At 34.3% G+C, this 24,390-nt stretch overlaps 1 protein-coding gene across 26 annotated transcripts in view; it reads left to right on the top strand.

Annotated features, from left to right (window-relative positions):
* The window catches only part of PTPRD (protein tyrosine phosphatase receptor type D), a 1,374,111-nt gene that overhangs the window by 339,757 nt on the left and 1,009,964 nt on the right, over positions 1–24,390 (top strand). For all 26 annotated transcript variants that reach the window (XM_053907924.1, XM_053907923.1, XM_053907918.1 and 23 more), the window contains exon 4: positions 23,133–23,166. The gene's annotated coding sequence lies outside the window, so the exon portion shown is untranslated. The remainder of the gene's footprint in view (positions 1–23,132; positions 23,167–24,390) is intronic.

The following is a 24,390-nucleotide window of genomic DNA, read 5'->3' as shown; positions in this document are numbered from 1 at the left end:
TCAAAGTGCTTTCATGCTGGCTATTTCATTTAATCCTCAGACAAATTCTGAAGAGTGGGCAAGGTTGACACCGTTGTTCTTACTTTATAGATGAGAAAACTTGGGTTTTGCAGAGGTCAAATGACCTAAATTCAACTCTGTTTAAGATTGAGAAGCATATCACATTGCGCTGTAAACATATACCACTTTCAGGCAGTTTTCCTTCAAAATTCTTTTTCTTTCTTTCTTTCTTTCTTTCCTTCTTTCTTTCTTTCTTCTTTCCTTCCTTCCTTCTTTCCTTCTCTCCTCTCCTCTCCTCTCCTCTCCTCTCCTCTCCTCCCCTCCCCTCCCCTCCCTTCTCCTCTCCTTTCCTCTTCTCACCTCTCCCCTCCCCTCCCCACCTCTTCCCTCCCCTCCCCACCTCTACCTCTCCTTTCCTCTCCTCTCCTCTCCTTTCTTTCCTTTGTTGTCTCTAAGTTTCTTTCTTTCTTTCTTTCTTTCTTTCTTTCTTTCTTTCTTTCTTTCTTCTTTCCTCTCCTCTCCTCCCCTTTCCTTTCTTTACTTTCTTGTTTCTAAGTGTCTTTCTTTCTTTCTTTCTTTCTTTCTTGTTCTCCTTTCCTTCCTTCCTTCTTTCCTTCTCTCCTCTCCTCTCCTCTCCTCTCCTTTCCTTTCTTGTCTCTACGTGTAAATCGCTTGTTATGGATAATTAGAAAGCATGATTGGATTTTTCTAGGAGGTATGAACTTGCTTTTTTTTTTCTAGGAATGGAACATCAAAGCTAAATTGTACTTTCCTTACAGGAACATGCAGCTATTTTTGCAGTGACCCAAAATAATAACATTTTTAGGAGAATACAAATCTCTAAGGTTTTTACTTGAATCTGTTGTTTGAATGTGAAACTGAGATTGATTTTAACATAATGGAAAATTATTGATGTTTATGGAGTGAATCTATAACAATCCGAATTTACATTAGCCAGACTTTAAGATTAAAACTGATTTCACCAAGTAAACTAACATTCCATTTACATTTCTATCTGTGGTAGCTTTCCCTAAATATTCTAAAAATGACAGTGCCACTTCTGTAGTACCAAGTTTATGGCTGATACTTGAAAATCAATGCTTCAAGTTTCCTCCAAAGAATGGGGTAATAGCCCATTAACTCAAAGACTGAAAATTATTCTTGGAAAGGGTGGGGTATGTCAGACTTTTGTTCATACATTTCTTTTTCTGCTTTCTGATTTTAGTTGACATAAATAAGCAGTTAGTAGAAACCAATATCAATTTTCAATCAAAGGAAGAGGACAGTAAACGGTAAAGGCAGAAGACAAAGTGTGTATTTTGAGAATAATTGTAGCGAGGAAAAAAAAAATCTTTCCCCAGAGAATACCTGACATTTGTGAGGCAGTGAGTACAGGAAAATGAGCACAGGATTTGAACCAATACAAATGGGCTTAAGGCTGGGTTCTACTCAGTGTGACTTTGAAGAAGTCTTAGGAGAAATCGGGGTCTGAGTTTTCATGCTTAGCAAATGAGAGTAACATCAATAGATGAAGGAATAAGACAAATAGGTAATGAAAGAGAATTATTCAGAGAAAGCATAGCATGTTACTGTCCTGGAAACAAGGGAGAACATGTCATGCAGCTGAATATTTTGGAAATAAAGAATAAGCCAGGGGATGACACTAGAGAGAAAGCTAGAGAAAGGCTCACTTACGGGTCTTAATCCCACAGGAAGGAATTTGACTTTATCCTGACACCAGTTACATTTACTGAATGCTCTCTGTGTTAATCAGACAGTGTACTTTATTTTATTGAATTAGCATAACCACCCATGAGGAAACTGAAGACCAGACAGTCTATGAACTTCATTAACATGACACAGTTTGAGGGCACCTGGATGGCTCAGTTGGTAGAACATATGACTTTTGAACTCAGGGCCATGAGTTCAAGCCCCACATTGGACATAGAACTTACAAAAAAACAAAACAAAACAAAACAAAACAACAACAACAACAACAACAGGATAGCACAGAGTAAGTAGGGCAGCTAAGATTCAACTCCTGTTAGGCCTGATTTCAGAATCAAGCCTTATTCACTGTACTGAAATATTTCAATTCCGATAGTGGTATGATCAGATTTTCATTTTAAAAGGAGTCCTCTGATTGCAGAGAGGAGAACTGATCTGGAAAAAAAGGCTTAATTGAAGACAGAGAAACAAGTTACTAGAAATAGTGCACCTGAGATATTTAGAAGACAGAATCAATAAGATTTAGCAGTTTATTAGGTGAAAGTGAAAAAAAAAGGAGATAAGAATGCACTCAAATGGGTTTTTTTGTTTGTTTTGGTTTTAATGCTTTCCTACTTTCATCCTATATGGTAGCTACACTTATCCACTGTTGCCCTCATAGCCAATATGCTTGTCTTCTGAGACTTCAGTAAGGCTGTTTCCTCTGCCTGGAAAAGAAATCATCCTACTCATCCCACCCTACTAAACTGTGGCAGAGAGATACTCTACCTCTCTTGCTTTCCAGGGCTACTCTTACTGTTCCAAAGCTTCTGTAATATCTTCCACTTCTGGAATCCTCGTGTCTCTAAATGTCTCTCTTAAAAAGCGTATGGAGAATTACCTGTGTACTTTATTTATTTATTTATTTATTTATTTATTTATTTTTACTTCACATTTACTGGGGACAGGAACTGTGTCCTATTTTTGCTTAAAGAGTAATCTGGTGGCTTATTGCACAACAGTGGTGTTAAATCAGTATTTGTTGAATTTGAGTAAATAAATTTAGTCTCCTGTCAGTGTATGAAGTCCACTAATTTACAAAATACTGTAATTCATGGCTCATAAATTACCTCATCAGAAAGGTCTTTTTTTACTTCTTTCTAAAGTAGTTTTGTGACTCATGACCCCTCTCTTTCTCTGTCTCATGATTTTATTTCCTTTATGTTAGTTACTACTATCTGAGCAAGACCGGCTACATAATTAACAGTCCAGTGATGGAAATTAAAATGCAGGCTCTTGTTTAAAAAAACATATATATTACTAAGAATTTCAGGAAGCCAGTAGCTGAGCCTTAAACCAACTTAAATGGAGCCTTAAACTGCACAGGTCATATGGCCATAAGGCCAGTTGTGGGTCTGAAGTTATCTTTCAAATTTCTGTATGTTTGTTTCACATCTCTCCCCCTTTCCATTAAACGCTATGAAAGTAGGAATTATACCTGTCTTATCTCCAATGCCTAAAGGGAAAAATGGCAGATAGTAGCTACCTAGTAATTTTTTAATAAAAAAAATGATTTTAGACTGGAGTTCTACATTTTGAAACTTTTGACTGTAATTGTCCTGAAAAAACCCTTTCCTCCACGTAATGTCACACAAGTGATTCCAATCTTGGCTACACAGTGTATCCCAGAGAAGATGAGAGTAATTTTTTTTTAATTGAAAACCAACACTCACCATGTTGAATAGCTCTAATTATCATCCCTAGGATGTGTCCATGAGCTGAATGGACCAGGAAGACTCAATTACTACCACTCCTTTAAGGCAGTCCTTCCTAAATGCATTTGAGATTCTGTAATAGCCAACAATTTCAAGAATATTGTGACTTATTCTTGTCAGTACCTATTTTGTGACGTAGACCTTAATTCTCTATCCCTGCCAATCTTGCTTCTTTCAAAAGCATTAAATTAACTTTTATGAAGGAAAAGAAAGAACCTGACTGAAGGCAATAAGAGGTTAATGCAAGCTATTGTTTCTGTGACATGGTTCTATTCCACAAAGCGTAATAACTTCATCAGATGGAATTCAAAACTTCAGGGAAAAAGAATTATGGCCTTTCAGTTACTCAAAATACCTTTTGAGATGTATGTGAAAAAGATAATTGAAGAGTTTGGATTGTCCTTTGAGAAGATGTCCAATGATAGTTTAAATCCAATCAAACATTGTTTTAAATAATAGGAGGTGAATGCTCAATACAGCTATGCAATACCCATTTCTAAAGAAGGGGAAAAAAGTGTTTTAAGGGAAAATTCTATTCTTTCCCTGGAAATTCTCCTTTTCAGTTTCATAAATGTGGATTTATCTCCTGAAGTCCAAAATCAGATTGTTATTAGTGATTACATTATTACTTTTAAAGGACAATCTCATACCTAAAATGGAATAAAATCTCCATTTATTAAGTGGCTATAATGTGCCAGGGTGCTTAACTACTTTAGAAATGTTATCTAATTTAATCCTCATAATAATCTAAAGGCAGATGCCCTTTCTCGCCCCTCCCCCATTTTGCAAATAAAGAAATATAGGTTTAAAGAAATTGAAAACACTGACCAAGGTCACAAAGTGAAAAAAAAAAACAAAAAACAAAAAACAAACAAAAAACAAACAGAGCCAAGACTGTAACCAAATGTCAGTTAGAAAGCAAGTATATAATAAGCCATTATGGCTTTTATCTGAATAGAGAGTGTATATCTGGGATAATTTCTAATTTTTCTTTTATGTTTGTTTGTTTGTTTTTCCAGAAAGTTATGAATAGCCTTGTCATAACTAAAATTCTGACAGCATAGTCCATTATAATAAGGTTTTGTTTCATTTTATTTTTTTTTTTGTAAATAATTTGTTTTTCTAAATAGGGAAATGTGAGTTAAAATTAAATGCTTCAAGATATTTCATCACTTGTTTGCTCAAAATGAACTTTCTCATCCCAAATGACTCCACAGAATTATCACTCCTATGTCAAGATGGAGTGTCTGATGCCTTCTGTTATGATTTGAGGTGTATTGCTAAACCCAGCTGCCAAAACTGTACCCCTCAATAGTCCTTTCCTTTTCTGAAAGATATTATCCTTCTGAAGGACATTTAATAAGGTCCATTCCTTTGTTTGAAGGCACTGTGTTCAGAAGGCTTTAGGGGAGTGTAGAAGCAGACCCAGAGACTGCTAATACTGTTGTCCATCAAAACCTATACATTTATTAGATTATTTTATTGTCAAAAAGGTGAACATTTGTGGCAAAAGACAGGTACTGGTTGGGGGATAGCACATAATAACAGAAGTCTATGAGGTTCTCTGAGAGCAGTAAATATAAGAAAAAAATATATTTAAGAGGTTGATGATGGTTGTGAATGAAGATAAATTTGGGAGAGGATGTTAGATTTGGTGAAATGAGGGGCGCTAAACTGTCTTCCTGCCATGAGGGGTGATAAAGGCCCTGACAAGAGAGGCCCATGATGTGGACAATGCAGAAGGGAGGTGACTAAAAGAGGGATGAGATGTATATAGTAATGATTGCATCAGGGAGAGGAGACTCTATCTGTGCTCAGACCCGTAAGGGTTGGATGCTAGGAAAGTGGTCACAGAGGCTGGGGTCTCTGCAATAAAAATAAAGTGATAGGAAACCACAGACATAGCAAACGAAGCAATGGCTACAAAAGGCCAGGTTGTTTGATGTGCTGGGTGGTATGATATGACATTGCCCCTTGCTGCAAAGCCACAAATATCAAATTTAGAAAAAATGAATTTGTTATAATATGAAATAATGTATACATACTAAGACACAAAAGTGGGTCAAATTTCTATTTAAACCAGAAATTGATTCTAGGTGGCCTAGCAAATAAAAAAAGAAAAAGGTAGTATCTGCATGACTTGGGGGAAAAAATTATGTTATATCTGAAATTTGGCTGTATAATATCCCTTCTCTGTACTTGTTGCTTGTTGGACAGTCAGGTATAGCAGAAAGAAGACTGGATTCACTATGTGGTCCTGTCATAGTTCACATACCTTCACATACCTTTTGGTCTCAGTTTCTTCACCTGTAAAATGACAGCTGTGCTTCAAGAGATTCCTTTTCCCTGTGGTCTCATCAGCTCATTGCAAATTTAGTATTTTATTTCCTTGCCTACACAACCTTTTCAAAAACTCACATTTAATTCCTTAAGGATCTTTTTTTTTTCTACATAGTGTTGAACTTCTGTGTGTTGTGAATTCTTTCTTTCATTTAAAATATTAAAAGAAACATTGTCAGTCTAACATGCAGGCAGTCTTACCATCCACCACTCTGATGGTAATGGAAGTGGCCTAAATCCTTTCCTCAGGCATCAGAAGGCAAATACCCCCTTTCAACGTGGCACCGTATGATGATTTAGCTCTCCTTTTAGAAATGCCAGCAAAAGGCCATTTCCATTTCAGGTTTAATGATCTCAATGACACCCGTATGGTGAGTGGCATTGTATGATATCCTACTATACTTTAGAGAAAAAGTGTAATTTGGCAGCTTTTGTTTACATAGCTCTAGATATTGATGATGATATTCATGGGAATTATTTCTATACAAACCCACAGAAATTGCTCATAATTCTCCAGGAAATGACATATGTTTGCTAGCTTGGGAATTATTTTATATTTGAGTGTTAATCTTAGGAGGCACAATTCTGAGACAAAAGTCTTTGTTCTCATCCCCGCCTTGATTACCATGATAAGGACAGGCAATGGCACATATCCTCAGGGATTTTTCTATGTATCCTAATGCATTATTGGGAATTGAAAAGGAACACAAAAATACGTCCCAGTCTGGAGTTTAATTTTTAATCCACTTCATGTCTATTTTGATAGAAAACCACTTTATGGTTCATTTCTTTTTCAGGTTAATGGTATTTTTATTTTTGTAGCCATGCACACACACTCACACATACATGCACACACACACACCAAGAGGCTTCTCTGCTTTGGTGAAAAAAAAAAGTAAACACATGTATTTGTCCTACTTTTTATTTGATTAAAACACGCACACACCTACATTTATTCTAAGCCCCAATTTAGGTCACTGAACATTATTCAGTCAGTTCATGACAGCAGCTTCTGCTTGTAGCATGACTATGGTTCCAGAAGTCTGTTGAATCTCTTATGTGTATGCACATGCACGTGTATGCAAGCAGGCATTTGGGGGTCTACATGTGTGGTGATAATAGTTTTAAGAGATAATAGTAAAACAATGGTAGATATTCAAGCCTAGTGTGAGTGTGTGTGTATGTGTACATACACACATACTAAGATGGAGCCTAAATTAACCATAATCCTAGTTCTCTTATGGGCAACATTTCCCAATTAATAATCCCTAAGGCACTCTTCTTTCCTTCCACTTTATCACCTCTAAGCCCTTCTACTGGATCATCTGGGTCCTTACATACCTAGTGTCATCATAATTTAATCTTACCTTCCCTCGTGTGTACCCTGCACCTATGGTCTGACAAATTTGTCCCCATGCCACAGCACAAGCTGAGTTTGTCACGTTACTCTAATAAATGGTACACATTTTTGTTTGTACTGTTAGACCATGAATTCTTTGAGAGCAAAAACAAGGACTTTTTAATAGCTGTATTCTTAGACCCTAGTACATGATGGGGCTTAGTAATTAATTTTTTGCAGAAGGAAGGAAAGGAAGAAGGGAAGGAAGGAAGACAGAAGGGGGAACATATTTTCCTATTTATATCTCCTATTTGTTGTGCAAACTAGATGAGTTTAAAGATGCATTTTATTCCCTCAGATTATTCCTGTACCCACAGTATTCTCCATGCATAAAGTGCCTCCCAATTTTCTTGCCATCTCTCAAAATTCTATCCATCCTTCAGGATTCTACTAAAGCTCCATTTGTATCAGGAAACTATTTCCAACAACACATCCCTAGAATTAGCTGTTTCTTTCTTGTCTGAAATCCAGTCGTAGAGATTTTGTATGAATGAGTGTTTATGCATGTGCATGTGTGTGTATGCGATTCTATATCTATTTGATCTCATCACATAAGCTTCCATTCATACTGTGTATCTTTTTTTCCTGGAAGTAAAGTACCCCCCACTTCCAGCCATTCCCAAATACCTCTTGATGGGGTTTAGGGAAAGCCATTCCAAAACATCCCACTCTGATAGATTGTTTTGCACTGAAGTTACTAAGAAACGATCAGTGCAAGAAGGTCATTCTGACCTTTTTCTGCTTCCTCAAAGGCAGGTAATAAGTTCCCCATGTGAAGAGTGCCCTGCCTGCACCTGGACAGTGGACGACATCTGTATAGCCCGAGATAGGGAATTCAGGAGCAAGAAGACTGTATGAGCAAACCTTGGTATTTCTTCATTAATTTGCTCATGTCAAACCCAAACTTCTTTAGTTTGTCAATTATTCCCGGATTATTTCTTTGTATAAAAGACATAAAACCTGCCTGCTTTGGTCACTTCTTGGGGGTTCATATCATTGGAGCTCCATACATACAAAATTAAATTTGCTTTTCCCCATTAATCTGCCTTGTGTCAATTTAATTATCAGGCCAGGCAACAAATCTATAAGGGAAGAAAGGAATAGTGTTCCTCCTCTATACTCTCTAACAAGTTGAAGACTTTCTTTTTTTTTTAACTTTTTTATGTTTATTTATTTTTGAGACACAGAGAGAGACAGAGCATGAGTAGGGGAGGGGCAGAGAGAGAGGAAGACACAGAATCTGAAGCAGGCTCCAGGCTCTGAGCTGTCAGCCCAGAGCTCGACGCGGGGCTTGAACTCACGGACCGTGAGAGCATGACCTGAGTTGAAGTCTGAGGCTTAGCCGACTGAGCCACTGAGGCGCCCCAAGACTTTCTTATTTTAGATTCTTGCTAATCTGGATTTTTTGTTTTTATATTTTTAATAAGTATCACATGTATGGATTTCTTCCCAGCATGGAATGCTTGTGTACTTAAAGACTGTCTGTGCAGGGAAAGGAAGACATGGAAAAAATCCAACTTAAATTGGACATAGGAAACAAAAATATGAATTATGAATGGCAATGACAGAAGCCATTCTTTTCACATATATGTCTAAAAATATCTTATTTTTTGTGTACATTTCCATTGATTTCTGAGTTCAAATCACAGAACTTTCTTTTAATATAACTTCTTCCTGGGATTTATAGCAAAGCTGTGTACTGAATTTCAAGCACCCGTTACTGAAATACCATATGGACAGAATGCATATTTCAGCATATTGATTTGTGCCACTAACCTCTGATCTAGAAGCCCACTTCATTTATCTAAACAATGGATGCTGTCTTTAAAGAAATCTAGCAAGTGCTGAATTTGTATAAGGCTGCTTCATGATACTTCCTGAATATTTTATTGTGCTATATTACTTCACAAATGTGTTTGACAACAGATTTTTAATGAGTTTTTTTTTTAATATTCATATTTTCCTCTTGCAGGTAGTGAAGAATAATAGTTAGGCCAAAACATTATATTTCAATTATTCCACATATTTTTACATAAAATCTTTGATTTGGAACAAGTATTAGGCAAAAGATTTTCCTCTTTCAACTGTATCATGTATACCAAACATAAAATATTTGAAAACTTAGGGTTTGTGGGGAGTTTGTTCTTGTTGTTGTTGTTGTTGTTACTTGAAATATTAGTTCATATAATAGAATAAGATCTTTGTAGTCATCATCCAGTAAACTAAAAAATCAACTGCTTCTCTACTATTCTGTTAGGATTTTAGATAATAATCATTTAGGGGCTTTTTTATTATTACTTGGAATGCCAATTTTTCTACTTCTAGCCTCTGCTGATTCTTCCTAATGGTGGGTTCCTTTACTTTTATGGTCCATAATTTTTACATGGTGATCTCATCTTCAGTGAGAGCTCTTTTTCATGGAAGTTTTATATACTATATGCAGCTGGTTGTGGCAGCCTCCTTTCAGATCTGTTTAGAATTTGCTTCTAACTCATGAGATATGTTATTGGTCTTGAATTAGTTTAATATGATTTTTCTGGCTTCTAGAAAAGTAATACTTAATTCAACACTGCTGCATATTCGAATTGGAAAAGGATTTCCATATCAGCTTAGTGGACCATATTGCTAGTAGTTTCACCTTTGGAGAAGCTCAAAGTATACTAAAACATTCAGATGCATTATAAAAAGTACCTAAAGCCCAGTGTGGGAAGTTCAGTGATGAAATCTAAATTAAAAGCCATTTTGGGTATTATTATAGATGGCTATAGCTGTGGTAGGAGTGGACCAATGCATAAAATACTATTGTAGGTGGAATAATCTTAACTTTATAAAAATACTGTGGGCATACTATCCTTAGATAAGTTCAGTATATGTATGTTCATCTTTGTATTAAAATCAGAAAGACTGATATGAGAATAATGCACATCTATCCTTGTTAGGTAGGAATATTGTAATGGAGTGAAGATTCATTTCAGAAAATTTGTAGAATCTATGTCTAAGTTTGGGTCAAAACAATCATAGTTTCCTACTTTCTTAACAAATATTTATTTCAAAGACCCTAAAATTTTGAGATATATTGAGTGATATAAAAAAAAAAAAAAAACCTCTGCTGAGTCTGACAAAATAACAAAATTGGAAAATTTCTATTACTTTGAAGGAAACAATTTTAATACTAGAGTGACAGAACAATATCACTGAAGACCCATTTTGTGTCAGGCAGTGTGAGGGAAATTCACATTCATATTTAATTATCACATTCAGCCTTTTCTACAGATGGGAAAACTAACCCAGAGTTAAATATTAGTAAACAATGGTGTTGCTTTTCAAACTAGGCTCCATCTAAAACTCCAAATCCCTGTTCTTTGTTTAATATAATCCGTATTAATATAATAATTTTTATTTACATTTTATTATAGCATTTACTAAGAATTAAGTAGAACTGGAGGGAAATTATTCACTTGTTTTCTATTTTTAATTAAAATGAACGCCCCACTTGAGAGTGATGTTAAGTTTTCGTTTTATTATAATGTTCTAGGACTCTGAACAAACAAACAGTACAGGTATGAATCTCAACACTAGCACATTTGAAAATGCAGCACACACATTGTAGCATCATAAATAAGCCGTATGGGTTGAAAAAAATTGCTTGTCATACATGCAATTTTCTTAAATGCTTCCTTGTAAATGGTAGTTTATCTGTTTCAGATTTTGCTGGTTCAGTGGAGTGTAGTCCCCAGCTGATCCAAAATTTTAAGAAAGTGATACCCAATTTGCACATATAATCATATTCTTATGAATGTTAAATAATAAAAAAACAGAAACCAAAGAAGCATCAGTAATGATTCAATCAGTACACTTATACAGTAAATTCTCTGCATTTTTCTTCTTTCTGTTGCCATTGTTACTCTAGTGGTTTTGGTTCAAAGATTTATAGCTCCACCTATAAGTAACTTAACCTACAGATAGTTTGCTACTCTGTGCTGTGCGAATAAACATTCTTCTGATTGTTCCAATATTTTTTTTTTAATTTTAAATTACTGCAATGTAAATTATAGGAGGTGAAACAGTATTCTTTTATCATAAATATAATAATACAATTCCAACAAAAACATAACAAATAGTTTTTACCGGGTATTCAACTGAGTTTACATGTGATAGGCAATTTATTCCTTGCAACAGATTTATGAAGGAAATATCATTCCCCAAACTTAAAGATGAACAAATGAAGAAACTGAGCCTCAGCAAGTTTAAATAACTTAAAATAAAATATTATGAATAAATTAATTACATTAATTAAATGTAAATAAAATAAGAGGGAATAAATAGTGGTACTAGAATTTTATCAGGCTTTTTGACCCCTGAAATCATATTCCAAATGACTATGTTATGCCAATTTTCAAATTTTGTTTTTGTTGTAGAAAACTTAGAATAAGACAAAATTTTTCTTATATCTTGCCACCCAGAGACAACCACTCATATTTCAATAAATATGTCTTTTCTGTGTATATGATATTTATCCCTTATTTGTGTATGTGTGTGTGTACATATCTACATACACACACCAAAGAACTGTGAGTGTATCATCACAAAACATGTACAAATGTGTTTATGGAAGCACTATTCATAATCATCCTAAAGTAGAAGCAGCCTAAATATCATCAACAGTAGAATGGGTGAATAAGACATGTCTATTCACATATTGGAATCCTACACATCAGTGAAAATAAATGTATATATATCATCATGGTGGATACTCACAAACTTAGAACAAAAAAGGTCAGACACCAAATCAGACACAATCTATGACTCACTTATGCAAATTTCAGAAACAAACACACCAGTCTGTGGTGTTCAAAGTCAAGTAATGAGGACATGAACTAACATGATGGGGGTGAGATTGAAAAGAAGAAATAGTAAAAATTAAACAAGAGCATGAAATTTTTGTTTCCTGTATGTGGGTACCAAAAGAGAAAAAGAAGGTTTACTTTGCAATTTTGAGTTAGTCGGTGACAGGAGGAGGGAAAACCAAGAGAAAGCCTTCATATAGACTAAGAACTTGGACTTATGACTAATTGACTTTGAGGTGGCAGTGGGATGTCTGCATGGAGAAGTCTCCCAGAAAGTTAAAGATTAAGAAAGAAGTTTTGGTAAGAGCTATGCGTAATAGGAAATCTCATCTTTGTAAATATTTGAAACTATGCTAATGGATTAAGATGTTCAAGAAAAGGCTGTCACATGATCCAAGATCATGGACAATTCTTATTTCTTGTTTGGGGAAGAATAAAAATGTGCAAAGAAGGAACAAAAGATATTAGAAAATGTTAGCCATGATAACTGGAAGAAGGAAGAGAAGGACAAGGAGTGGCTAAAGAATGGCATGGTGAATAGTTCATTACAGTGCTCACAAGCCAAATCTATGCTAAATTTATCTAATCCATGCAAACACAGTATTTTCTGAAATAAGCACCATTATTACCATTTACGGATGAGAGGACTGAGGTCAGAGAAGTTAGATAATTTGCTAATTTTCTCACGTTTATGCAGTCAGTGGCAAAGTCTTAATTCAAATCCAATACTTCTAGCTCCAGAGATCACATTTTTAGCATTACAGTGGAAAAGAAGCAGAAAAATACCTTTGCTTTGGTATAAAGAAAAGAGTTATTGGGATAAGATCTATTCAATCATTAAAAAATTTCAAAATCAAGGTACATTAATTGAGAATTTGCAATCATCAAATTGGCCTAAGACTTCCTTTGCAAAAATGAGTGAATGGTAATGGAGCCATTTGAAAGTGGAGAGAAAGGAGTTTATATAACATATTATTTATTTTATTTTTAATGTTTATTTATTTTTGAGAGAGAGAGATTGAACAAGCAAGGGGAAGGGCGGAGAGAAGGCTACAGAGAATTCGAAGCAGGTTGCATGCTGTTACTGCAGAGCCCAAGGTGGGGCTTGACCCACCTTGTAAGATCATGACCTGAGCTGAAGTCAGATGCTTGATCAACTGAGCCACTCAGGCACCCATATTACATATCTTTTAAAGGTCACACTGTTCCTCAACCCTGTCCCCTCCTACCCCCCCCCCTCCCCCAGAATCTTGTACCTGAATAATTTTCCTGTCTGCAAGAACATCTTCCTTAAGTACCTATGTTTCTCATAATCCTCTTATACCACAATATTCCCTTTCAATTTTGCTACTGGCTTCATTCTCTCACAGACTTGCTTTAAACTCCTTATTTTTGGAAGTGGTATTGAAAACTCAAGAGTATATCATATTCTTCCTCTTCTCACACCATTTTTGAATTGTGGAAAAAGTGTGTGTGTGTGTGTGTGTATGTGTGTGTGTGTGTGTATGTGAAGGGAAACCTCCATTGGAAAAATGAGTGAATTTTGCAAATGGAAATCTTTATTTTAGTGAAAAGGTAGAACTTTGTAGAAAAGTTGAATTTTTTTCACAGTAGAACAGAGGATGTGCCAAGAAACTGCACTGAACTTTATGGGAAACATTGCCCTACATACTGAAACATTTCCCTTTGAGTAGAAATCAGGGAAAGAAGAGGTAAAGAGGAAAAAGTTTTCAGTAAGAGGGAAGTACATATTAATGTGGGCCACATATTAGGGGAACAGATAAGAGAAGTAGACAGAGATTCCAATTGGAATATTTACATGTTAGTAATATTTCCTTAATTACCACCAACCAGCCAGGCCCCGTAGCTCTAATATGGGGAAACTGAAGAAACAGACCCAGGGACAAAGTCAGGGATGTAAGACACTAGGGATGTATATATTTGAAAACTGTTAATTTATACATTATAGATTTCCTTGTTATATAGAATCATAACTTCCTTAATACTACCTAAGTTTCACATTTTTCAACTATATAACTTTGTTCTCAAATCTCCTCTATTTTGTTCTCCAATCTTCTCTATTAATTAGTTTATTTATTTATTTATTGAATCTTCTCTATTCATTAGTTTATTTATTGAATTTATTTATTCATTAGTTTATTTATTAGTAGAGCTCAATCTCTACTTCAAGTTTAATGTTCTAAGATTTCTACTAAAGAGTAAGAGAGAATAAGAAGGCTGAATTTGGTTGTTCCTACCTCCAAATCAAAACAATAGCAGTGATTGGTCCTTTCTTTGTAATGGCAATTTTCAGAGAATAATTTTAATATATTTCAAAAACACCTATCTTCTTAGGTATGTGCAGATTCTCCTTGAAATCCTATTTTAGCTCTTCAATCATCCCAATATATTTTTCTTCTCTAAATAGAATGCAAAGGTAGATTTTACATTATTAGCACTTCATATTCCAAACATAAGTTATCCAAGGAAAACATTTTTAATGTACAACGAAAAGCATAGCAAAATTAAATAGCAAATTCACTACATTTTTTTAGGACAAACAGATTAAATGTGTAGAAAATATGCAAAGCTGTAGTGTTTGTCATGTGTTAGCAAATTAAAAATTATCTCAAGAAAAGGAAAAGCCAAAGGGCAAACATCAGTACAATTTCCAAAGACTATGTAAAAATGATTTTAGCATTGGAAAAAAAGATAGGTGGAAACAATGATAAATATGGGAGAAAGAATGCATTTTGTTAAGCAATGGTCTCCCCAGAATTACAGGATAAAAATTCAATTTTGCACCAACCATGTTCAAGTCTTCCAGAGATTATGATTTTCTACAGCTTTATTTTGTCATAACAAAGAATAGTTTAACATTGCATAAACCCAAAGTATAACTTTACTATGACACAGATCCTGAATTTACAATTGTATTAATTGAAACCGAAGCAGATTTACTCAGACTAATATCATAAGCCATGCCCTAGAACAAGAAGCTGCTTGTGAAATTTGTTTCAGTTTGTGTCCATCTACATATTTCCTTTAAGATTAAAAGACTCTAATGATTTATTTCTATTTTTACTTTATTTATTCTACTGGTGTTTGATGCACATTTTGTTGCTTTGCCTACAGTTTCCATAGTGGTTGGTAACACTCAAGCAATCTGAGAGTCCATCACCAAGTTCATTCTTCCTGAAGAAACCATTGTGATTTTCCATGTTGCTAAGTTATAACCTGCAAAAAATAGGATCAAATAAAGTAAATAGGACAACATTAAGCTGCAATTTCATTATGAATTTATTGTATCTCCTTTCACTGAAATGTGTGATTCAAGGAAAAACAATATCATGATGTCATTTATTTTCCTATTGAATTAATCTGTGGGTTTTAGATTTTGAAAGGAATTAGGAGGAAATGAAGGAGAGTGGTAGTTATAAGAAGTGTTTGGTACTGGAATAATAGAGAACAGGTTGAAATTGACAGATCATCAAAGTGCCACTGGAATGTTATTGTGAATTCAGAAATGCTGGAGAAGGAAATATAATTTCATTGAATCTAAACCATAAGCCACATGAAGCATAAGTCAACTTTCTTTATTGAGGCACCTAGCACAGAATGTACTAAGTACATACTCGGTAAAGATGGAATTCAATTTCCCTCTCTAGCTAACCTGCACAGAACTTGATTGTAATTTGCCTTCAGTTCTCACTCTTAATATTGGGATTCCTCAGACTCTGGTATTAGCCTTACACTCTTTGCTACTGACTCACACTCCAATATCCATGCCTTTAGATACCACCTCTATGATAATGATTCCCAATACGTATCTCCAGACCTAATTTCTCCTCTGACTACTGATTACTACACCCAACTTCATACTTAATATTTGTACTCACATAACTAAGAAATACTTCAGCGTAACATGGCTAAAATAGAATCATCACAGCTGATAACACACATATAATTAAACCTATATTCTCTACCAGTCTTGTCTCTCTCAGTAAATACCATCAACATCCATTCAATTACTAAATTTCCAACCAGTAACTATCCTTTATCTCTTTCTTTTACTCACGACCCACATGCAATCCATCAGTAAATTTTGTTGACTTTACCTTTGAAATGCATTCTAGGTCAACCTAGATCTATCGAATTTTCTAGCTCACCAAATATACTATAGTCTAAAGCACTACAAGTCCTTTTCTGGGAAGTTTCAGAACTCATCTCTCAGTTTTTACCTCTGCCTCTGCTTTCCATTTTTGAGTAGGCATAGGCATGTTTCATACAAAATCAGGCAATGTCATTACTACTTAAAACCCTCCAGTGACTCCCTATTGCTCTTAGAATACAATCCAACTTCTTAGCAATGGCCACCATCCAATCTGTGATATGGCCTCACCTATCTCTACAATGTATCTTTTGCCGCTCTTTCCTTTTCACTAGATTCCAGGTACATTGGCCCTCTTTCTGTTTCTTGAATATAAATTCATACAACACCATATGTGTTCACTATCCTTTTGCATAAACATTTTATCATCTTATCTTGCATGACTGTCTTGTTCTGTATTATTAGGCCTTACCATCCAAAATATTCTTCCTCTGAGCCTCATTACTTATTTAATTTTGTCCATTTCAGTAATTGTGTGAAATTATTTTGTTTTATGTGTTTAGTTGCTTATTTTCTTTCTCCCCCTCACCCCTCCATGTGTCAACAATGTAAGTTGGAAACATGTCCACATGGCTACCACTGTATCCCCAGTGAGAACAGCACACAACACATAGTAGATGCTAAAAACACTTGTTTAATAAATGTTAAAAATAATTATTTTATCTAGAGTAAAGAAAAAATAAAGCTTAAATTGTGCTTTACTCACTTTAACTCACTATTTTTTTATTTGCTTGATATTGCATAATTGTAGATTCATTAAATATATCACATGGTTAAAGTATTTTTATTGTGTAAATATTTAAACAAGAGAACAAAGAGCACCATGATAGTCTTTTTAATGGAAGTGCTTGAAGGTATGTAGAGTGACCAGGCAGGGATCTCAAAGTCTAAGAAGAAAAATGGATACAAAGAGGAAACAAAAGGATCAAAATCAATAGTCCTTTATGTTCTGGAGACAACACATAGCAGATGCCAGTTGAACACTAGGAGAACCAGTTGGTTAATCCTTTCTTCTCTGAGAGTTTCATGGGGGTGGGATAGATTCCTTAGGCTTGGGACTTCAGTTTTAAAACCAAGACAAGTTGGTCACCCTAGTTGAAAATAAGGACTTTTGCTATTTATATTTTTAATATCTTCCCCTTTACTTCTTTCCCATCTACTTCTATAAATAAAAGCCCTTAGAAAACTATAAAAATAGCTTTGTTGGTTTTGAAAATATATGAGAGGGGAGAACAGTGTCCTGTTTTTCAGTGGAACTAACTAAGAAGCAAGTAGATGCTGCTGAGCATGAGTAGTGATGACTAAAAAACTTTAATAGGAAGGGTGATACAATCTTGGGAAGAAGAGGAAGGAGAGTATCAGAATCTCCATCTTTAACTAGCAGTTGAGTTCACTAACATTTTGTTAGAGGAAGTTGTTGAGAGACCATGACCATCAGTTGACCCATGAGCTGGATCCAAGCAGTTGGGGCTCATTACCCTTCTCCAGTCCTTGGAATGTACTTTCTGCCCACTGTTCCCATAGCTAGAGTCTCTTCAAGGACAAACCCTTGACAGAGTAATATGTTGTTGAGACCATCTGGACTATCTATACATGTGGCTGAACCCTGTTGGGGCCTCTGTACATACCTTTACATACCTGTACATACCTGTTGGGCAAGTGCAGAGATCTGCTCCTTTTGAAGCCACCCAAGACAAGCCTCATATGTAACTTTCCTTGCTTGGTTAAAAACCTGCCACCTACCACTCTGGGTGGTCTGCTTTTTTTCTTATTGAGTCTCTCCCTGCCCTCCATGTAAGGGGCCAGTTTCAGATTTCACCTGGAGAACTCCTGAGGTTGTGATCCAACACATTTATTGTGATTACTGATGTATTTGTATTTATTTTGTTGTGTGCTTTTAATTTACTTAGCTATTCCTTTTTTTAATTTATTTTAAAATTTTAATTCATTTTTGAAAGACAGAGAGAGACAGAGCACTAGTGGGGGAAAGGCAGAGAGAGAGGGAGACACAGAATCTGAAGCAGGCTCCAGGCTCTGAGTTGTCAGCACAGAGCCTGACACGGGGCTGGATCCCACAAACTGTGAGATCATGACCTGAGCACTTAACAAACTGAGCCACCCCGGCACCCCTTTACTTAGCTATTTCTATGCATGATATCTCTCTTTTTTGTAGTCATTTCTTTATCTTTTTTCCCCTCCTACTCAACTGGATGTTAGACCTTTGTGTGTGTGTGTGTGTGTGTGTGTGTGTGTGTGGTTACCTTTAAGTTTTAATGCTGATACCTCATTTAAGTATAAAGCTAATGAATATTCTTACCCTTATCCCAAATAATATAAGAGCTTTAGAACACTCTATAACCCTTCTAATCAACCTTTTGCATATTCTAGATGTGCAGTGTTTTCAGTCACTTTATCTCCAAATTGATTATTAATATTATATTATCATATTTTATACATTATTGATATTACTATATTATCCTATTGTCTTATATAGTTAGTGATATTTTTTAGATTTACCTATATGAATCAGTTTCTTTACTTACCATTCTTTCTTACATCCCTTTCTTTCTGAATTCAGTTTACTGCTACTTAAATTGTATCTTTTAGATTTCCCTCAGTAAAGGATGTAATAGAAACTAATGATTTTTTGGTCTGAAAACATCTCTTTTAACCTTCATTAGTAAATTAGTGTATAGACAGGTAAAACCTGCTGTAATAGTTATTTTCACTTAGCACAGTTGAGATATGATTCTTCTATTCTACATCTTCTACTATTCTTGTTGAAAAGTTTGCTGTAAACCTAACCTGCTCCTCTTTAAATACCTATTTTGTCTTCTAGCTATTTTTTAATTTATGTTTGTTTGTGAGGGAGATTTATTGGATTTATCTTGAGATTCATCTAACTTCCTGAAGAAATAGGTAAATAGGTAGATTTATATAAATAGATGTATATAGACATACAGATACTTTTCAAAAGTTATATATATTAATATCACAACTCTTGAACACTTTTCATATATTACTTTTTAAGGTTCCTTATGCTTGTTGTCTTTCTGGCTCTTATTAGACACATGTTGGACCATCTCACCCATTTTTTTGTGTCTCATATCCTCTTTTTTATCACTTTTACTTCCTCATTGTTTCTCTGGTAATGTTATGGACAATTTATTCAGCCCTTCATGTTAATTATATCTTAGCTAATATATCTGTTTATTAATTTTAATGATTATATTATTATTTGTAAAATTATAATCGTCACTCATGGAAAATGCTCTTGTTCTTTTGCTAACATCTTGTTTATTTCATATATTTTCTCCCCATCTTTCATTTTAATTATTTTAAGTATTTTCTAATCTATGTTTAGTAATCTCATTATCAGAATGTTTTGGTGTCTCTAATCTTGCTCTTTGATCTTTCAGTTGAATTTTATTCAAGATTTACTCATTATTTGATAATTATGGATTTGAACTCCTGCTTAGCTTGGCTTTATATTCATAATTCCTAAATCTTTTGTTGGGCGTGTGCCCTTCCAAAGAATTTTGGAGACTGAATCCACAAGGTACCAATCCAGAAATACTTTTTTTTGTTAAATCCTCTCTGTGGAATTTCTCTGTTCTTGTTAGCAGTTTCAATTCAACCACCATACCTGTGTAAAAGATTTTCATGAGAGACTTTCAATCTCTTGTCCTTGAAATCCCAAGACTCTTGACAGAGATTCAAAAATGTCTCAGAGAACCAAAAGATCAGTGACTCCTTATCAATCATTTCCACATTTTATTCTTCAGTTCGGCCTCTGAAGATTTCCTTAATGTATTTCTCTGAGTTTTGTATTTCAAGCAATATTTGTTATACTTTATCTAGTTTTCTATAAATTTTTATAAGATTCTTTGTTTTTGGTTTATAATATTTGATGTATATTTTTGATGGAAATAGAGCTACTTTAATTTCTATTTTTATTTTAGTTCTGTAAAATAAAGAACTTGCAACAAATTATGAGTGAAGCAAGAGTCATTTGTATTTCAAGAGTAAAAAAGTAAGACCAAATATGTATCCTTTATCTTTACACACACACACAGACTATTCTGGACTTTGGCTGAGGAGCTGTTTATGGAATATAGGTCATGAGGCTTAGTCATCCCAATTCCCTTTCATTCTCAGTTTCTTTCCCTGTTATCACTGATCTGCCATTTCAGCTCAAGTCATGGACTTGCTCACAACTAATATGAGAAATGAGGACTGGAGTTTTTGTATGAAGAAAAGGAAATGCCAAAAGAAAGAAATCCGATAAAATTAGAAAAGAAGAGAATCACTCTGACCACTTATGCATATATCTATATATCTGCATGCATGTGTGTTCGCTTGTCAGAGAAATAGATACATATATGTATGTATGTATTTCAGTGATATTATTGGAACTCAAGAATTTCATAGCTAAAATAATTTTCTATGCCCAGAGTGTGTACCTATTTGCATTTGTTTTCATAATTATTTCTGTAATTGGTTCTACAAGTAAATGCAGAAATAGCTGGCTTATTCCTACCACCTGCTTGGTAGAGATATACAGAGAAGGCAATAATACATATTTAATTTATTCTTATTTTTCCCACGAATCATACAATCACAATATTGGAATGATATTCCACTTAGTATTCTGTTCCTACATTCAAACACCCGGGTTCTTTAATAGAAAATAGATGCTCTTTATGAGAATTAAATGGTCAAATATAGAGAGGTAGATGACTAATTGTAAGTGCTATTTGAATACATTTGCATATGAAAGGACCTCTAAAAACTTCTTTTAAGAAAAAGAATTTTGTAGGTGCATGTGTTATCCATAAATCATTTTATGTAGGATGACTCCTTTCCCGTAATCATGCCAGTATCGCTGGAATCAAAACAAAAGTTCCAAAGTGTTTTGATAAGATCTTTTTTCATGTCTCTCAATCAATTGGTTATCTACTTAGTAAGTTATCTGTTTTATGTGGAACAGAACCATATCTGTTTTATATGGTACATTCTTAGGACCTGATCAAAATGCAGAAGAAAAAAGATAATGGAAAATATATTTAGAAATGAAAAGAAAAAAAGAAGAGAGAAAGGGGAAAAAGGAGAAAGAAGGAAATTTGGATCAGCAAGCATAGTGAATTTGACAGATGAACATGTAAATTAAGAAACATTGCTATTGTTTTAAATATTCATATAAATCTTTAAATCAATATAAAATTTTGTTATTCAAGAATTCTTTTTCTTGATATTTAACATATTACATGAAAACAAAAAGCACTTAATAATATGGATGAAGTGATAGCCAATTCATAATCATCCGGGGAAAAATTGATATGAATAATTGAACAGAATTGTTTAACTTTTTGAAACCTGAAGTAATTGTGGGCCCCGAAGGATAATGAAGGATAAGACATTGTGTAAGTGTGTAATGCATTTGCATACTTTATATAAGCAGATTCTGCTCTCACATAGTTAACCTGGTCAAGTGTACAAAATTACAAACAAGGCAATGTTATCATTTTATTCTCTATAAAAATATAGATTCCCTTTTGTAAGATGATGCTACTAATTTCAGTCTTGTTGATGGGGTGATCATTTAATGGCTCCAGGCAAATCTGTCACTGTTCCTCAAAACACTAATTTCAAACATATGCTGTGCTAATAGAGGGCCAGAAAGTATTATCACCTTTCCACAAAATTCAAGCCTGGAAAAAAAATAAAAGATTTTTAAACAATGCAAAAAATATCTTAAAGAACTTGCTTAAAAAGCCATTTATTAATAGAAGAAATTTTCTTTAATTTCATTGTTTAATTTTATTTTTTCATGAGACTGAAGGTTTCATTCGTAATGGAGATTACTATTTCTTTAAAATGCAAGTGTTATTACCATAAACAGGTGCAATGCAATAATGCTTTCAAAGGATAACAGATGAACATGAAAAAAATGTACACAACATGTTACCTTTATATTAAATAAATTGTTCCATTTATCTTATGAATCATCTTCTGGATATCTCCCATGTCAAAGACATAACAGGGAGTCTTCTGGGTAGGCAAAAATGAACATGGTCAGGGCATAAACAACCATCTATAATACAAGAGACCATCTGTTGAGTACTATAGTAGACGTACAAAATATGTTGGAAACATATAGAAAAAGAAGAGTAATTCCTTCACTGGGTGTCAAGACAAGCTTCATTGAGATGTTAGCTGAGGTGGCCCTAAAAAAATGGGTAGAAAGAATATGGAGGTGGAGAGAAAGTGGTGAACCAAAATATTGTTTTTAAAAAAAAGCATGTGTTTAAGACATAACCTGAGTACAGGGCACAGGGGAAAATAGTAGGAGATAAACTTGAGAGGTAGAATCAGGACTCACGAGAGAATTAGTGGCAGAGTCTTAGAATGGTAGAACAGGAGCAGCTGACTGAAGCTGCTGAACACTCTGCTAAATATTTCAGCTTTTCTTGTACAAACAACAGAGTGAATTTTTTTATCGCAGCAAGGTGATTTATATAGTATCATCAGAGCTGTGTATTAGGATAAGATTTCATGATTATGTTCATGCCAGGACAAGGACTGTATTATACAGGATTCTCTGTACTTTTAAACTTGAACATCAGAATAAAATATGGTTGCAAAACATACATTTGCCAGCATGCATATACAAAAAAATTTCAAAGACAACCAGCTATCTAATTTGGATCTAAAGTGGTGAGGATAAAACACTTTCATATGAAATAATTAAATAATTGAGATCAGATTATGTATCTTTATAGCTTATTTAATTTTGCTTCTGTAGATAAATGCACAATATGTGTTTGAAGATGACTTAAAAGTCTTCGGTAGTTTTTATATTGCAATATCAAAATATATTTTTGTTGTTTCAGATGATGGTGCCTGTCAATTAACTGAACAACACTGGTAAGTTGGTTTTTCTCTTCTCAAATCTGTGTAGAATGTTTTTCTTTCTGATCTTCAAAAGGATTTATGTTGCCTATGAAATCTGCAAAAACATGAACACTTACATAGACTGAAAGTCAAGCATGCCCTGAGGTCAGCTATATTTTTTTCCAGGGATTTAACCTCTCCCTTTTTACTTCTGAATTAAGCCAAGACTGGAAATCAGAAAGTATCCTGTACATGTACACCAGGAGTATAGGAGGGGCATTATTGTCCAAACGTTTTCCATTAAATGCGTACCATATGTTTGCCCAGAGATGACTCTGAGAAAACACCCAAATGTTCATACCACCAAAGGCCATATATATATATATATATATATATATATATATATATATATGCAGATGTATATAAAAGCAGATGTTTCTCTCTTTTCCCTCTTATTTCATAGAGGTGTTAATGACCATGGTCATGATGTACACACAGACTGATTTTCATTTTTCCAGTCTCATAACTGACTAAATATGACTTTGTTTTAGTTGAATCAGCATACTGGGCAGCAGAAATCAAAGGACAGTTTTCTGTTTTTGTTAGGAACATGCTTGTTTGTGGCTCCTTTTGTGGACTTCTATTGGGTAACATTTTATGTTGGGGAGTGAAACAGGTATTAAATGTTGTGGGAAATAATATTAATGATCATAATGAAATATCTGCTGCAATAGTATGCTTTCAAAAGGGAAAAAGAAAGAAAGAAAGAAAGCAACAAAAAACTGGTTCTTGCCAGCTCCCCAGTTCTGCTTTCCCCTTTAATTAACTGATTATTTCAGGGTAAACTGTGAAGGGTCAGAAAAAGTCAATCTGGTTTAGTTAAATAATTTTAAAGTGTATGAGATAAAATTTTACAGAAAATAAATGTATTTTTTTAATAGTACAGTCTATGCAAAGGCTATCCTATCATCACCTTGCAATAGTAAAAATATAAAAATCAATAGTGGTTGGGGGGTTAGAGAGATCTAAACATAACATAAGTAAATATGATTATTGGTGTGCTTGAAAGTACTTGACTTTTGCCTTCAAAATATAGTAGGATGTCATTGTTTTTGTATCATTTTACCATTGACATTAATCAGTGTTATCCAGTCTAATTGTTAACTTATTCAGATTTCAAGGAGATTATCAGGAAGGCAGGATAGAAGTCTGACTAGGTTGGATGAGTCAGTAACAGTATATAATGAAGCTAAGAGG

The sequence above is a fragment of the Panthera pardus genome, unplaced genomic scaffold (assembly GCF_024362965.1).
Source record: "Panthera pardus isolate Hobbes unplaced genomic scaffold, ASM2436296v1 HiC_scaffold_20, whole genome shotgun sequence".
Taxonomy (NCBI): Eukaryota; Metazoa; Chordata; class Mammalia; order Carnivora; family Felidae; genus Panthera; species Panthera pardus.
Note: the sequence above shows the minus strand (reverse complement) of the source record. Positions and strands in the feature narration are given on the sequence as shown.